This window comes from Accipiter gentilis, chromosome 7 (genome assembly GCF_929443795.1).
Source record: "Accipiter gentilis chromosome 7, bAccGen1.1, whole genome shotgun sequence".
NCBI classification, from domain to species: Eukaryota; Metazoa; Chordata; class Aves; order Accipitriformes; family Accipitridae; genus Astur; species Astur gentilis.
Window position 1 is genome coordinate 15,573,158 of NC_064886.1, and position 15,588 is coordinate 15,588,745.

Here is a 15,588-nt window from a genome sequence, read left to right on the forward strand (position 1 = left end):
TGCTTCTGTGGGCACTGTTTTATGGCAGCGAGACCAGGATGTGGGCAATTCTCCTAAATGTGCTGATTAGACAGCACTTCATGTCTCGGAGCACATTAAATGGGCTCTGTAAAGCTATTAAAGATGCAGCGCCATAAAGAATTGACAAGAGCGAGCGGCAGCAGCACAGCCCTGGGCTCCTACCCAGCTCCTGCCTGCCGAGCTCGGCAGCAACAAGTCACTGGTGAGGTTGGCCGAGCCACATGGGTGCCGGAGCCGGGGCGAGCTAGGGTGGTGGGGACCGATGCTCCTTCCCAGGTTTCCATCCTTGCTGATCCCACTTGAGCCCCCTCCCTGGATCCTGCTGAGGTCGGGGGGCTGGGGGCTGCCTGTGTCCCCCATGCAGTCCTGTGGCTCCCATTGGGTCCCATCCCTGCTCTAACCCCCTGGCTTCCTGCTCCAGGCAGCCCCTCTCCCCCAAAAACCACCTGAGAACAGGGTGGTCCCTTTCCTGACATTGCCAGGAGGGCAGGGACCCCAGCCCTGTGATGGAGGGGCTCAGGCAGAGCTGCGGGGAGGCAGGAGCTGGTTCTGCCCCACCATTGCCTGGGCGTTGGAGCTTCTCCCCAGGCTCCTTCTGCCTGCCGTGAGGAACTGGGAGGGCAAGGGCAGATTTGGAGAGGTTTGCTGCCGTCCCAGGGGATGTCACCCAGGGCTCAGGAGAGGTGCTGGATCCTAGCCACTGCCTGTCCCAATGCCCTCTCTGACCGTCCCCATCCCTGCAGGGACTGTTCCCACTCATCCCCCCCTCAGGTGCTGAGACTGAGCCTGGCTGCACCATCCTGGCTCCCTCTGGGTCTCTTCTGGTAGGAGCCAGAGGCACAGGAGCGTCGTGGTGGTGCTGGCTACTGGCAGCCCTTGGAGCATACCTGGAGCCAGGCTCCTTCCCCCCATGCCTGGCGCTCCCATGGTTGGAGACTCATGCTCTCCGGAGACCAGCAGCCCCTGAGCCCAAGCAGGGCAAAGTCACGGGGCTTTGGGTGCTGCTCTGGCTTCACCCACAGTCTCTGGCCACCCCGGTGCAGGCAGGAGCGGGCAAGGAAGGAGCCGTCAGACCCTGCGGCTCCCGGATCTGTGCCCGGCCGGCCAGCGTGACCCCCCTGCATGGTGGGCACGGGGCCGGCCGGGTGTGCAATGTTAACACAGCCCCGCCACGCAATCGTGCCGGCAAATCAATTTGTCAGGACGCAGCTCACCAATTAGCGTTTGCTGGTATTATTACTCATTTGCGCACTGCAGGTTTCAGGGAATTAATCAGGGGCTCACTGGGTAGCTGGGACAGCCAGGGCAGGATGGGCGACGCTGGAACCCAGCACAGCCTGGCATTGCCGACTGTGCCTGGAGCTGTGCCGGAGGCGGCCAGTACTCTTCCTGTGCCCAGGGGGAATTTGGCCCGTCAGAGGGGCCCTCAGAGAACACCCCAATATAACAGCAAGTCCCCCGGAGCCACATGTCCCCACCTGCACCACACTGGGGCTGGATCCTGGCTGCATCGAGGTGCCAGGAGGGTGGTGGGACGTGGAGCAGAAAGAAGTGAGTCCAAGGCAAAGTGACACTTTCCATGTCATCCCAAGGAGGTGATGCTGAATGGTGTCACCCACCCCGCACCAGTCTGGGGAGCGAGCATGGTCCTGGCCCTGGCATGGACCCGGCAGCACTGAGGGAGGTGGGTGCCGGTGTCAGTGCTGGGGGTTTTTGGCAGCAGATGGGCTTTCCCGGGCGGGAGCGGGAGCTGAGCCACGCACGTGTGAGCAAACAGGACGGGAATTCACAATCAAGGCTATTAAATAAAAAAGCGCTGAGCCGTGCTGCTTGCTGCCGCGGGGGGGATGGGAGCAGCCCCGTGGGACCCCCCCGGCCTCCCGCTCTCCAGCACGGGGACACGGGCATCCGCCTGCCCTGGGACGGGCACCTCTCCCCTGCCCTGCCCTGCCCCGGGGGATGCTGGAGCCGGGTGCCCCGGGGGACCCCCCAGCCCTGGCCCCAGCTCCTGCCCCAGCCGGGGGTCCCCGTCTGCCTGGCCCCGGTTGCTGGTGGAAGGCACGCATCGTGCGCGGTGTGCGCGGTGTGAGCAGCGTGCCCCAGTCCGCTCGGCCCTCTGACGGATAATCGATTTCCCCGAGCCGGGGAGAGACACACTGTCCAAACGCATCAAGCTTTAAATGCCAACTTTCCTAATGTGATTTTACAATCTGCTATAATTGAGTCGCAGCGAAACTTCCCCCTTCCCTGGCAATGGCTGGGGGACGGAGTCAGCCCTGCCCAGCCTGCCGCAGCCTCCCCTCCCATCGCAGGGCTCTGCGGATCATGGGTGCATCCCTCTCCAAAGACTATGCCGCGCTCTCCACAGTGGTCAACGCCCCTCTGGGATGAGCCGTGGCCTTGGGGTGCCCTGGGTTGCCAGCAGCCAACCTCTGCCAGCACACAGCCCCCAGGACTGATCTGGATTTGCCTTGAAATTTGGCCATCCCCGTGCACAGCTGCGCCAATGCACAGCTGCACGGATGCCCAGCCACTCCAATGCACGGCACCCAACTCCATCTCCCCAGAGTCCATGCAGCCCAGCAAGCACTCCGCTGCTTTTCCTATAGCAGGCTGGTCTGGATCAACCCCCAGGAATTATAAATGAAGCCCCGAGCAGAGCGGTGCCACATCACGGCAGGATATCTTTGGGGGCTCGTGCTGCACCACAGTGCTCCATGACCTCTCCCAGGGGTCAGCAGGATGGTGCCGAGCCCGTCACCAGCACTGAGACCCCCAACACCTTTTTTGTGGGACCAAGAGCCCCGGCAGCCCCCTGACCCCATGCAAGCCCAAGGCCCGGGCTGGGGGCTGCAGGGGGGATCAGGCATGGCTATGGGGTTGGGGTTGGGGCTAGGGCTGGGGCTGTGCCACCGGGAGCCCCAGCGCTGTTCAAGGTTAGCGCCAGCAATTAAGGGCTGGGATTTGCATGCAGCAAATGACTCCAGCTAATTACAGGTTTAAAAGGAAAATGATCAGAGAGAGGATTGTTTGCAAAATTGGGGCACGGCAGAGGAGCGAGCGCTCTGCTCTGCTCTGGAGGTCACCAGCCTTAACCTGGCTGGCTGAGCCACCACTGCTGCACATCTGGGGACACCACATCTGGGGATGGCACATCAGGGTGGCCGTGGCAGGAGCTGGTGATGGCCCGGGGCTGCCGATGGCCCGATGGTCCCAGGGGCTGAACTGTCAGGTCAGGGAGTCCTGAGGGGTGCAGGGTGATCCCCAGACTTGGGGGGCCTCCTTGGAGGGCACCAGGTGTCCCCCAGCCCTGGGACAGGTGCCCCAGGCCTCCGGCATGTGGGCAGAGCGGGACAGCCCGGCTGCTGGGTAATCTCCAACTTACCCACCAGCACCTCCCCCAAAAAATAGGCACAAATGCCAGGGTGCTGAATTGATTCATTTAATTTTCCCTTCTCATTTGATCAAGAGCAGGGTGACATTTGGCAAAAGTTGCTGATGAGGGATTGAATGATTAATTGTCATGACAACCATTCCTGGTTAATGACAGGGATGAGATTGTGCCGGCATAAAAGACAGAGAGTGGCCTTGAGTGCTGCGGTGCTAAATTACCAGGCATGTCACTGTTTGTGCTTTTGGTAAAACGTGGCCATGCGTTTCTAATGAGAGGTTAACTGTGTCCCCAAAGTAATTACAACTGATTGAAGAGGTAGTTAGTAATTAGAGGATTAACTGTAATGAGTCTCACCTGCAGCGGTTGCCATAGTTACAGTATTTTAGATGATCGGAGTTAAAATAGGACGGAGGATGTAGTGTTGGGAGAGGTGGTTCTGCCCTCTGGGGTGCACTGGGGCGTCATGGGAGTGCTTGGGTAGGCTGGGTGCCCCCCCTTCACCCACTGCCCCATGGCACAGGGTGCCCCATGTCCAGACCCCCCTGCAGCCCCATGTGCCTAGGAATGGCCTGCGGCTGGGCTGTGCGTGGACCTTGGGGGGGCACCCGCAAGGAAACCCCCCAAAAGCCCTGGGATGCCCAGAGCAGAGCAGCACCCGCTGGCTGGCAGCACCCTGTGCTGTGCCTTGCCATGCCATACCCGGACACGGCACAGCCCTGCACCAGGGCCAAGCAGCAGGTGGGAGCCCTGGGGCTGGTGCCAGTGGGTGATTTCCGAGGGCAGGAAAGTCATCGAAAAAGCTTAAATCTCCAAATCCTGACAGCCTGGGCTCACTCTCTCTGGGAGCCAAGAAGGGGGACTATGGGTGGGAATGGGACATCCCCACAGCCACCGCTGGTGGTGGCATCCTCTGGGGTCCCACGGCCCTGGGCGCACTGAGAGGCTGCCTCAACTGCCCAGATTGAAGCTGTTTCAATTCCACTTATTCCCCTATTTCCATGGATGACGATTTACAGGACCATGTAAAACCTCCAAGTACAGTATCTTTAATTATTCCATCCATAAATGATAAGCACCATTCATTTCAGGGCTCTCATTACAAATTTATACCCCTGTTTAATGTGCTCACTAACATCAGACATCCCACAGCTCGCAGAGAAATATTGAACAATCCTTTCTGGAAGAGCCGAGCGGATATCGCTGGAGCTATTTTGGACTTGGGAAGAGAGATGGGCAAAGGGGGGGATATTGGTTTTCAAAATGAACAGTGAACCCCTGCCCAGGGGAGACTGGGGGAGGCAAAGAGGCTCTGGGCTGGGGTCTAGGGGAAGATGGCTCCTGGGGCTCAAAGCTTTTTGTCCTGATGCTTCCCAGGTAAAATTTTGCTGCTTTTTTTTCTGGACATGCTGATGGTTGAAAATAAACTTCCTTTTTATATAAGTATAAAAACAGAGTTTCATATTTATGTATATATATATATACACACACACGCATATCTATGGGAAGGCTTTTGCAAAGGCTTAACTTGGAAAAAAAGAAGGAAATCCCAAATATTCGTATTTCAGAGCAAACACGATGAGTTTGTTTGACCTGAAACAGTTTTTTTTCTGGATTGTTTTCCAGTACAAATGCCCACGTGCCCCTGGTGTCGAAGTGGCCCCCTCCCACACGGTTTTCTTTTGGGCACTTAAATGCCACCCCACTTGTGTGCTTTCTCTGCAGGGCAGCATGCCCTGGGCCAGCTCAGCATGCATGGCCATGGCCGTGGCCATGGTGGTGGCCATGACATGGCCACGAGCACCGGGCAGGGGCAGACACCGGCCTGTCGGTGCTGCCAGATGGTTTTTGCATCTACGGCTTAACGGGGCATGCCTGTCTCCCTCCTGGATGTGAAGCCAGGGCTGCAAATCCAGTTTGGGAAATTTGATATTTTTCTGCCCCCAGAGGCTCACTGGGGCTCCTGTGGCTGTGCCGTACGGTGGTGAGGCTGTGCCAGGGCTGTGCCATCCGGTGCCGGGGCTGTGCCTGGGAGTCAGTGCCGTAAAAGTCATGGAGATTAGGGAGATTAAAGAGAAAGTTAATCATGGACGGGCAGGAGGGGTGGGAGCAGGGATCAGCCTCCAAATTTCCAGGGAGCAGCAGGGACGGGGATGGGGACGGGCACAGGGACTGGGACAGGGTGGCCCAAGTGCATTTGCCCAATTTAGCCTTATTTCACGTGGCATTTCTTTCCCACCCCAAACCCAAGGTTTGTCTGACCCCCAAGGCACAATCTGGGGATGGAGCCCTGCCCCTTGTGCACCCCAATGCCCTGCCATGCCACGAGCCATCAGGTGACCGTGCTGGATCCTCGTCCCCATCTCCATCCCCGTGGCACTGCCGTGCGGAACCGAGGACGGCGTCGAAGCCCTCGGCCGTGCCTTCCTGGGGACATGGCTTGGTAGCTGGCTGTCCCTGTGCCAGGGTGGTGTGGCACCATGTCCCCAGCACGTGTATCTTCAGTGTGCCGGGGCTCAGCCACCGCAATCCCACCAGCCAAGTGGCCATGCCACACTGGAGGCGTCACGACAGATTTTCCTCTTGTCGTGTTCGGTCTGTTTTTTGTGGGTGAAATAGCAACACGGCGGGAAAAATCCGGCAGGCAGGCAGGCCCTCGCCTTGGCAGGCGGGATGGCTGCCCGCCAGTAGCGTTTTAATGCCATTACACCACAGATACAAGCTCTTAAGCATTAAAGATGGCTTTTATGGATCATAAAATCTATTATTACTGCTCGCCGCAGTCAGTGGAGCAGCAATTGGCGATGCGGTGGGGCACGGGTGCCACAGGGACTGTCCCCTCCTGCCCTGTCCCACTGGCAGAGGAGATGCCCGGAGTCCTGTGGGTTGAACTGCGGTGATGGGGACAAGGAGGGGGCATCATCCAGGCCCCCCAAACTCGTATCCGTCAGCCAAGCTGGTGTTTTTCAGTCGTCAGCAATGGGTCTCCATCACCCCCCCCCAGGCACAGCCCCTGCCCAGGACCTCACTGGATGCCAGGAGAGGGCAGCTCTCACCCCTCCATGGGGCAGGATGGGGTTCATCCCCGATTTTTTGGCAAGGACACGTCTTTACAGAGACTTTCAAAGCCATCTGAAAGCTGGTGGTGAGCCTGAAGGAGAAATGCACCATGTCTACAGCAAATTGAAAAAAAACTCCAAAACCCAAAAGTAAAATAATTAATGGGAATATTTGCACTAAGGTCTCAGGGTTTTTTGCAAATCTTAAATTTAGGGGCAGATATTACCTGCCAGGGCTCCTTTAAAGAGGAATTAATAGCAGCTGTTGTAATTGCCGACGAGGAGTAGCCTTCTGTGAGAGATAAGCTTATAATAAGCTGTCATTGCCGGGTGGCTTTAGAGTATTAACACGTAAGTTAATAAACACATATAATTGGGTGTCCCTTCCCCAGGGAGGCTTCAGTGCTGCTGGTCCCTGCGGTGAGCAGCGGAGCAGCCGTGTTGGGGTGGCTGGCAGCAGCCGGCGGCTGGGGCAGCAGCGTGGTGCCTGGCACCCCGCACCCTGCACCCTGCACCCAGCCGAGCCCATTAATTAACATGCAGCTCAGGCTGTGCAAGGTGCCCCTTCGGCTAAGAGGATGCTAAAAGGCAGATGCGCCAAATTTCCCTGCTCTGCCACCTAATTGAGCACAAAGCCGGCTCCCGCGCCGGGCTGTGCTGCCACGAAGGTTAGAAACGAGAGTGAATTATTGATGGTGTTTGAAAGCGGCGCGCGCTGGCCGGCTCGGCGGTGGGCAGTGGCCAGCTTGCTTCGGCTGGGCTTTGGGTGGACGCCACCTCACTGCGGGCTGGTAACCCCCCGGAACGGGAGGCCAAGGAGAGCGTCAGCTGTGCCGTGGGACCAAGCCAAGGCTGAAATCCCCCACGAGCGGTACATGGCCGCGGTGACGGGTCGGCAGTCGCTGCCAGCTCTGGCCTGGCTCCTGCCCCGTCCTGCATCCCCAGCACAGGATGCTCACTGGATCTGGTGCTCCCTGGATGCGGTGCTCGCCGGACATGCTGCTCCAGGCGGGATGTTCCCTGGATGCAATTGTCCCTGGATGTGATACTTGATGGATGGCTGATGCAAGGCCTGGCGGATGGGATGCTCACCAGATGGGATGCTCGCCGGACGCAATGCTCACCGGACAGGACGCTTGCTTGATGGGATGCTCTCCGGACAGGATGGTCACTGGATGCGACGTTCCCCGGATGCAATGCATGGCAAATGGGATGCTCACCTGGCAGGATGCTTGCTGGATGCAATGCTCACCGGACAGGCTGTTTGCTGGACTTGATGCTCCCTGGCCAGGACATTCTCCGGGCTCAATGCTCGCCAGTTGCGATGCTTGGTGGACACGATGCTGGCTGGACGTGATGCGGCATGCCTGGCTCACCTTTCCTCCATGGCTCAGCTCCCACCTCTACCTGAGCATCCAGCACAACTGAGAGGGTCTCAATTATATTAGCAACAGTTTTCATTGAAATTAAAAGTATAATTCATGAAAGCCTTTCCGCTTGTGTTGGGCTTGGTAAATGCTCTGTGCTTCCTCCCCCTCCTTTTTAATAAAATCTAAACTGTGAAGCTAAACTACTTGACAGAGTCCTTTAAATATGTGCAAATATATATTTGCACTCTTTTTTTTTTTTTTTCCCGGAGGCTTTTCCATTAGGTAATATTTGTTGCCAACATTAATTTCATTAGATTTTCATGGCATTTTAATAGGAGCCCCAGTGTTTTTTTGCATATATTAGCATGCACAAGGAAGCTAAGATCGACAAATTATAGTAAAGTAAAAATCTGTTTTACAGGCAGTAAAGGGAACTTCTCGGGAGCCATGTGTGAAACTGGTGAGAAGAGAGGGTGTCGCGCTCCCCGGCCATGCCCCATCCCGCTGCAGCATTTCGGGACTCGCAGCCCGGCTGGGCACCGCGCGTTTTGCCATCGGCAATTGAACGTTGGCTCCGAAACCTGACAGCCACTTAATGAAGATATTTTCAACCTGATTGTCAGACGAGCACACGGAGCCTGATTACAGCCAGAGACCCGAGTGGAAGAGCTCACAAATTAAATATGTGTTGATTATGCAAACTTGATCTCGTGTTTATTTCTCATAAATAAAGCATGAGCCGAGGTTCAGCTCTCCCCTGCACGCTTCCGAGGGCGATATTTATTGTATGCAAATTGGGCACGGGGCTGGGAGGAGAAGTAATCAACTGTTTATCAGATGGCGTATATGATCAGCCTGGAAATAATAACTGGGGTAAGAGTTTTACATAGATTGTGACAGAGATTATACGGTCATCACCTTAAATTTACAGTCCTGAGGGTGGGTGGACACATGTGGTGGCCGGCGGGTGCCAGCCTCCCCGTGATGCCGGGCAGGCACAGGGTCCGAAATGCCCTCGGGCACCGTGCCCTGACAGCCAGCCTGGGGTCTGCAGCGGGTTTAGGTGTATTTTACTGTGCATAGGGGTATTTTAGTCTGCCTAGGGGCGTTTTACCGTGCATGGGGATATTTTACTCTACATAGGGGTATTTTATCACGCATAGGGGTATTTTACTGTGCACAGGGGTACTTCACTTGGTGCCATGCGATTCCCGGGGGCCGGGGAGGAGGGCCGGGAGCCCAGCTCCGGTGGGTCCCGCACCACTCAGGTCCCCAGTGGGCTGCCGGCAGAATGAAAAATGGCATTTAAAGTTTTTAGAAAAACCCGATCTGGCAGCTTGTGTGGTCCTGCCCGGCGGTGCCACTTCGGGGAAGGTTTGGGAAGGAACCTGTGATGATGATAAATGCATCCAGGGCGATTTTTTTTTTTTTTTCCCCCACATCATTTTATAGGAAATACATGTTGGAAATGAAATCGAAATGAAAATGAATAAATATTTCATAGAATACAATTACTGTGGCTCAGGACCAAGACAACTGCAGCAGATCCCGCTGCACACAGCGCGTTAGCAATTCAGCAGCAACGAATTGCTCTCTCGGCTTTTAATCTGCTTTTTTGCTAACACAAATAATCTCCCCAGCCCCCAGCGGGGAGGTGCCCGCAGCAAGAGCCGTGGCAAGGGCTGGATGCAGGCATTGCCCATCACCCTGCGGCCACCCTGGGTGCTGCTGGGCTGGGATGGCAGCGCTGCAGGCAGGCTGGCTTCACCGCCAGATAAAAAAAATCAAGTTAAATCCAATTCTTTGCCATAAAAGTGAGAAAGGGAGAAAAAACAGCAGGGGAAGAGCTCAAATTCAATAAAAGGCGACTTGCCGTCCGCCCTTTCCCTGCCGCTACTGCCCCAGCTCCACAGGACAGTGACAAACATCCCTGCTGGGGCGAGCGGCTCCATGCCTGGGCTCTGGGACGCAGCGGTTTCCAGCCACCGCCGGTCAATGGAGAAGAAAAAGGGCTTTTTCCGGAGCACGGCAGGGAGCGGAGGATTTATGGGAAGCAATCTGGTGGCGAGAGTTTATTTTGTTTGTTTGCTTTTGCGGCCAGGACGGTGTGAGACCCTGGGCTGTGACGGCAGCTGGGTCTGGGGAGGGCGCGACCACCAGCATCCCGAGGGGCCCTTTCGGGATCTCCAAATTGCTCTGGCTCAGCCAGGGTGACACCAGCCAGTGTCACCTACGGGTGTCCAAACCAGGGCTGGCCGACACCCTGTGGCTCCCAAAACAGCATCCTCCTCCCTCTCCCCTGGGACCCAGGAGGGCCCCTCGGCTCTGTCTCCCAGAGCGGGCGCCTCGCCCGCACGCTCCCCCCCCGCCCCTGTCCTCCCCATCTCCGGCCTTCAGACCAAAGGGCAACCATGTAAACCCCCAACTCCATTCCCCAGCAGGGTCCCTGAGCCAGGCCCTCCCCATGTTCCCTGTCAGGGGTGTGCTGGGGGGGACGGGGGGATCAGACATTGCCTTTGATGCTCACGGCAGGCAGCGGTGCGGCAGCACTTAGCCTGATGGCAGGAGGCAGGCAGGAGCGTGGGGCCGGCGGCGACGCTTTGAACAGGCATTACAGGGAAAACTCAACAAAATGGCACAGCCGCGGCGGCTCGGCAGCGTCGTGTTTTCCCAAAGCAGGAATAAAACAGACGCGCAGACAGTACTTTGCAAACAATTTAATTTGCCTGATGCTTTGATATAGATGAGGATGCGGCGAGGCAGGCGCAGAGAGAGATGAAAAGCTCCGCCGGATGCGGGGGGTGTCGGCACGGTGTGCAATGTGCCGGTGCACGGTGTGTGACGTGCCGGTGTGCGATGTGCGATGTGCTGCTGTGTGATGTGCCGGTGTGCGGTGTGAGATGTGCCAGTGCACGGTGTGTGATGTGCCGGTGCACCGTGTGCGGTGTGCTGGTGTGCGGTGTGCGTGACATGCCGGTGCGCGACACAAGGTGGGCGACGCTGCCCATTTCCAACCCGACACCGGGCCTGATGCCAGGGTGACCCCAAGCTCTTGCAGGACCAGGGCTGAGCCCAGCTGCACCGTGGGAGGCGATGAGCATCACGTGCCGGTGCCGGGGACCCCGCTCCAGTGCCGCTTGGGGACACCCCCTGTGTCACCCACCCTCGCCGACACCCATGCTGGGCTGGGACTGTGGGAAACCTCCTCCCCCAGCAGCCAGGGAGCTAAAGAGACAGGGCTTGGGAGAGCGTGAGGAGCGCGGCTGTCAGATATGGGGCACGCTGAAATATTAATGGAACTAACATTTCAATTACCTTTTATCTGTACAGGCTCAGGCTGCGGCGAGGGGGCTGGGGCGGCCCCCCCCCGTGCGCTGTCACCCAGACATTCATGCTGTGCTGGTTCTTTTTATTGGTTTTCATCACTTTTGACATTGCCAACAATGAACCTTGAAGTAAATTTTCAGTAGTGACTGTGTCAGTGGAAAACTGTCTCCCCGTCATTTTTCTAAATTAGGCAATGATTCCAGTCCTTGGGGCTGGAGCGGGAGGAGAAGTGATGGTGCTGAGGAGGAGGAGGAAGGGGGGGCCATGGGGAGCCTCTTCCTGACCCTCCCGAGCCCAAGCCCCAGGACCGTGTCCCCGGCAGGACGAGGGGGCTGTCACCTCCTTGCCATCACCCCTCACCACCCTGCACAGCCGGCAGGTTTGCCGACAATTGTGGTGCTGTAAAACCTGCCCTGAGCAGCACCCAAATGTGCCCCCATGCCAGATGTGTGGGGGGATGCTCAGCCTGGCACCAGCTCAGGCCACCGGATGCACTGGGGGTGGTTGATCCCGGACTGGGACCTGTGCCTCCTCCCGGCATCCATCGGCCCCCCCCCACCTGGCCTGTGATGCTCCCGGTCCCCTCTCCTGGGCACTCGCTGGTCCCAGGAGCCCCCCCAGCATGTGGGACTGAGGTACCCCCTCTCCAGCCACACCGATCTCCATCCCACACACCATGGTGATGCTGGGATCAGCCTTCCAGCATGGCAGAGCTGCTCCAGTTTCCACGCGTGGTGCCGGCACGTGGGCACGCCTCCGCTGAACCACGGCCCCTCCTTGCCCCAGGGGGAGACTAAGCAGAACTTTAATTTTAATGTTCATTGGGCATGTAAAGGGAAAAAAAAAAAAATCAATTTAATAACTTCTCTTCACAAACAGTGCCTGGAGGCTGCTCGGCAAACGCGGCTTTGAGAACTTCAGAAAGTCTTTTATGCTGTTATTTATCACGAGGGGATTAAATGCAGCCGTAAGCGGGAGCAGCACTGTCATCGCCACTGCTGAGCCGGGTGTGCTCCAGACCCGCGCCGCTGTCACGAGGCACCAGAGCTGCAGCCCAGCCGGGGCAGAAGGGCACAGAGGGATGTGAGGGCAAATACTTATAGCTGGGAAAATATCCTGCCTTGGCTTTTTCCAAGGGGATGCTGCTCCTTTGCCACCTGCTCCAAGAGAGCATCTTTGGGGGGGCCTGGGGATGCAGCGGGAGCGGGGGACATCGGCTTTGCAGACACCCTGGGAAGAATTTATTGTGAAACTCAGTGCAATTCACAGGGGAAATTATTCAGCAAACTTTGTTCGATGCAGGGCAGGAGCTCAGCTGCCGCTGCCGTGGTGCTACAGATGGAGAATCAGTTTGCTTCTCAAAAAACAGCCCCTGGCAGCGGTCGCTGGGTGTCGGGAGGTGGTAGTGTGATGGGTGCTGTGGAGGTGTGATGGGTGCCATGGTGGTGCGATGGGTGCCGTGGTGATGCGATGGGTCCCGTGGTGATGTGATGGGTGCTGTGGTGGTGTGATGGGAGCCGCGGCGGTGTGATGGGAGCTGCGGCAGTGTGGTGGGTGATCGGTGTTGTGGCAGCGTGGTGGGTGCTGCAGCGGTGTGATGGGAGCCATGGTAGGTTCCTCTCCTCCTTGGTGTTAGCAAGGTGTGCTGCTGGGTTTTATCAAAAAAAAAGAAAAAACATAAAAAACTCTGCCCCAAATCCCCTAAATCTGCAGAACAAGACAACCCCCGCAGAGGAGCAAGGCACCTGCAAGAGGGGCTGCTGGCGGCACGGCTGCGGGCTCTGGCAGGGCGGCCGTGGGGCACAGTGGAGCGCCGCACCAGGGCTGGAGCAGGCAGCCGCCGGCCGGGGGACCCCTCCGCTGGTGCAGCTCTGCCAAAGAGCCCCACAGCAGGATAAGTGTGGCTGGGGCAGGGCTGGGGCAGTTGGCAAGAAGTGGGGTGGGCGGCCGACGCAGCGTCGAGCCCCTCTCCCTCGCTCCACCAAGTGCCTGAGCAAAGCAATCAATTCCTCTGGATACGATTTGGGATGATAATGATTTTGCATTTAAATAATTCCCCCCTTTCAGTGCCGGCTCTGCTGAGTCGGGTGGAAACATTGCATCTTATTCCTGACTCTGGTGCTGCCTCCCCTCTCCTGCTCATTAACGCCGCTCTCAGTGTGCCCGTCACTGGCACGCTCCTTGCGGCGCGCCTGCCCCAAGTGCATAGTAACAACTGTTTGCCATCAGCTTTTGATTACATTCCTTTTTATCTTTACATTTCAATATCGTTACGAATCCTAGCGTTATTCAAATTACATCAATTATTCAATTTCTGCCGCTGGGAGGGTAAAGGGAAGGCGTCATGATGACTGAGCAGCACCCACCAGGCCCCCTCGGAGGGATTCACAATTCCCATGGGATCTGTTTGAGCCCCGTTAACCCACGCTTTTGGCTTCTGCTAAACCAGTGAATTGCTCCAGAACTGCTTTCAAGTTCATTTCCAGAGACAATTTGCGGTAAGAGTGATTTGAATAAACTTTCTGTTGACTCTGATAGCAATTTTTCCAGCCCGGCACCTGGCAGCCTTTTTGTTTTGCTGCTCCGACAGCAGGAGCGAGCGATGCCCGGGGCCTCCCGGGCCAGGATCTGGCTCCCGCACTCCTGGGCTCCTGGGCGTGCTGCTGCCTGCGGAGCTTCCCCATCGCTTCCAGGGGGGAAAAACCCCCACTCCCACCTCCGTCATCCCAAGGGTCTCGACCTCGCGGTGCTGCCAGCCAAGGGGCTGCCGTGGATGCCACCGCCGCCCCCTCCCACCCCCGTTTCTGCCCCGGCAGTTCAGCACGGGTGACACGCAGATGGATGGTCCCTGTCATCGCCCCCGTCCTGCCCCGAGGAGGTGTCACCGTGATTTATGGCACTATCTGCAGCGGGCCGCAGTGTACGCTGGGGGCCAACCGCCACGCTGTGCCTCGGGGCGGCTGGGGGATGCCACCATCCCCAGGACCCCGCCGGGCACACTTGTCCCCGGGGTTGGGTGCGGGAGGCACCGGCGCTGTCCCCGCGGGTGCTGCGGGGACCAGGGGCGCTGCCAGCTCTTCCCATGGGGTGGTGGGTGCTGGGGCCGAGATCCCGCTGAGGTGGGTGCAAATAAATCACATTTCTGGGGGAGCTAAATAGAGGGGATCAGCCCTCCTCACCACTGCGCCCACAGAGATCAGGCAGTGGCTTCTCTGGTGGCTGCTACAGGGCTGAGTCCGCAGCAGCTTTCCCTGGGGAGAGGGACAGTCCCTGCCCTCCGTGCAGCCCCGCGGTCCCACCAGCCTTCTCTTCCACTCTCCGGACGGAGATTCCTGATGGGACTGAGAAGGAATAGGTGGGAATGCCCCAGGGAGATGCCAGCTCCAGCGCTCACCCAAAGGACCCATAGAGGCTGAAATGGCCCCTTGATGCTCCAGCCCACAGCCGATCTCGGGGACCTCACCTGCCACTGCTCTGCATGCCTCCTGTTTTATTTTATTTTTGTGGCTGAAGCCAGGGGCAGGTTTTGCCCAAGATCTCCGATATTGGTTGTTTCCCACTGGGAGAACATTTTGTATAAAATTCAAGAGAAATGGCTGCAGCCAGTGCTGCCAGCCGCAGTCCCAGGGCTACTTAGAAATTGCCTTGGTTAAATGAAATTGAAATAAAACCAGGAACGTGTTTGACATGCAAAGGTGAGCGGCGGCACACAGGTCCGCACCGGCCCCCTCCCACCCCACTCCTTCCCCATCCTGCCACCCGGTTGCAGGGCAATGCCGGCGTCCCAGGGACCCCAACCCTGCTCCCCATGCCTGCCGGCTGCTGCCCCTGTGTCACCACCACCCCCGCAAAGTGGGGGCCCAGATTTCTTTGCTTTCAGTGATTTTTGCCAGGCACAAGTATGATTAACATATCAAAAGGCTGTTTTGCTTTGCTTAACAATATTATATGCTTAACTGCTTCATTAATTGAATCATGGCAGTGTTTGTTTGTTCAGGTTGGGTTCATTGTAACAAGTCTATTTTATTTTGACTACTTTTGTGTTTTATTAGTATTTTTTAATTCTGGCTCTGCTTTGCAGCAGGGCTGGGCAGGAAAAGCAGCCACTGATGGACATGAAGCAGGGCCAACTTTTTAGCCATGAAATCCCGGCTCCTGGGTTTGCTCGGGCACCTGAGCACGGGACTGGCCTAGCATGGCAAGGAGGGGACCGCCAGTGTAGGCAGAGCCTGCCAGTACGCTGCCCATACCCACACCAGCCTCTGCATGCGGTGCCATCCCTCCAGTCCTGCAATTGCCAGGTGGGTGCTCTGGCCTCAGGTGCCCTTGATGTCCCCGAGCATCCTGCTGCTCTGGGCATCCCAGAGCGTCCCACTGCCCAGGGACCTGGTGGCAGCCCCAGGTCAGGGAGATCGAGGGA

At 57.4% G+C, this 15,588-nt stretch overlaps 1 protein-coding gene across 1 annotated transcript in view; it reads left to right on the forward strand.

The window, feature by feature from the left end:
• Window positions 1–15,588, forward strand: part of SVOP (SV2 related protein) — a 263,464-nt gene that overhangs the window by 10,680 nt on the left and 237,196 nt on the right. The gene's annotated exons all lie outside the window — the stretch shown is intronic.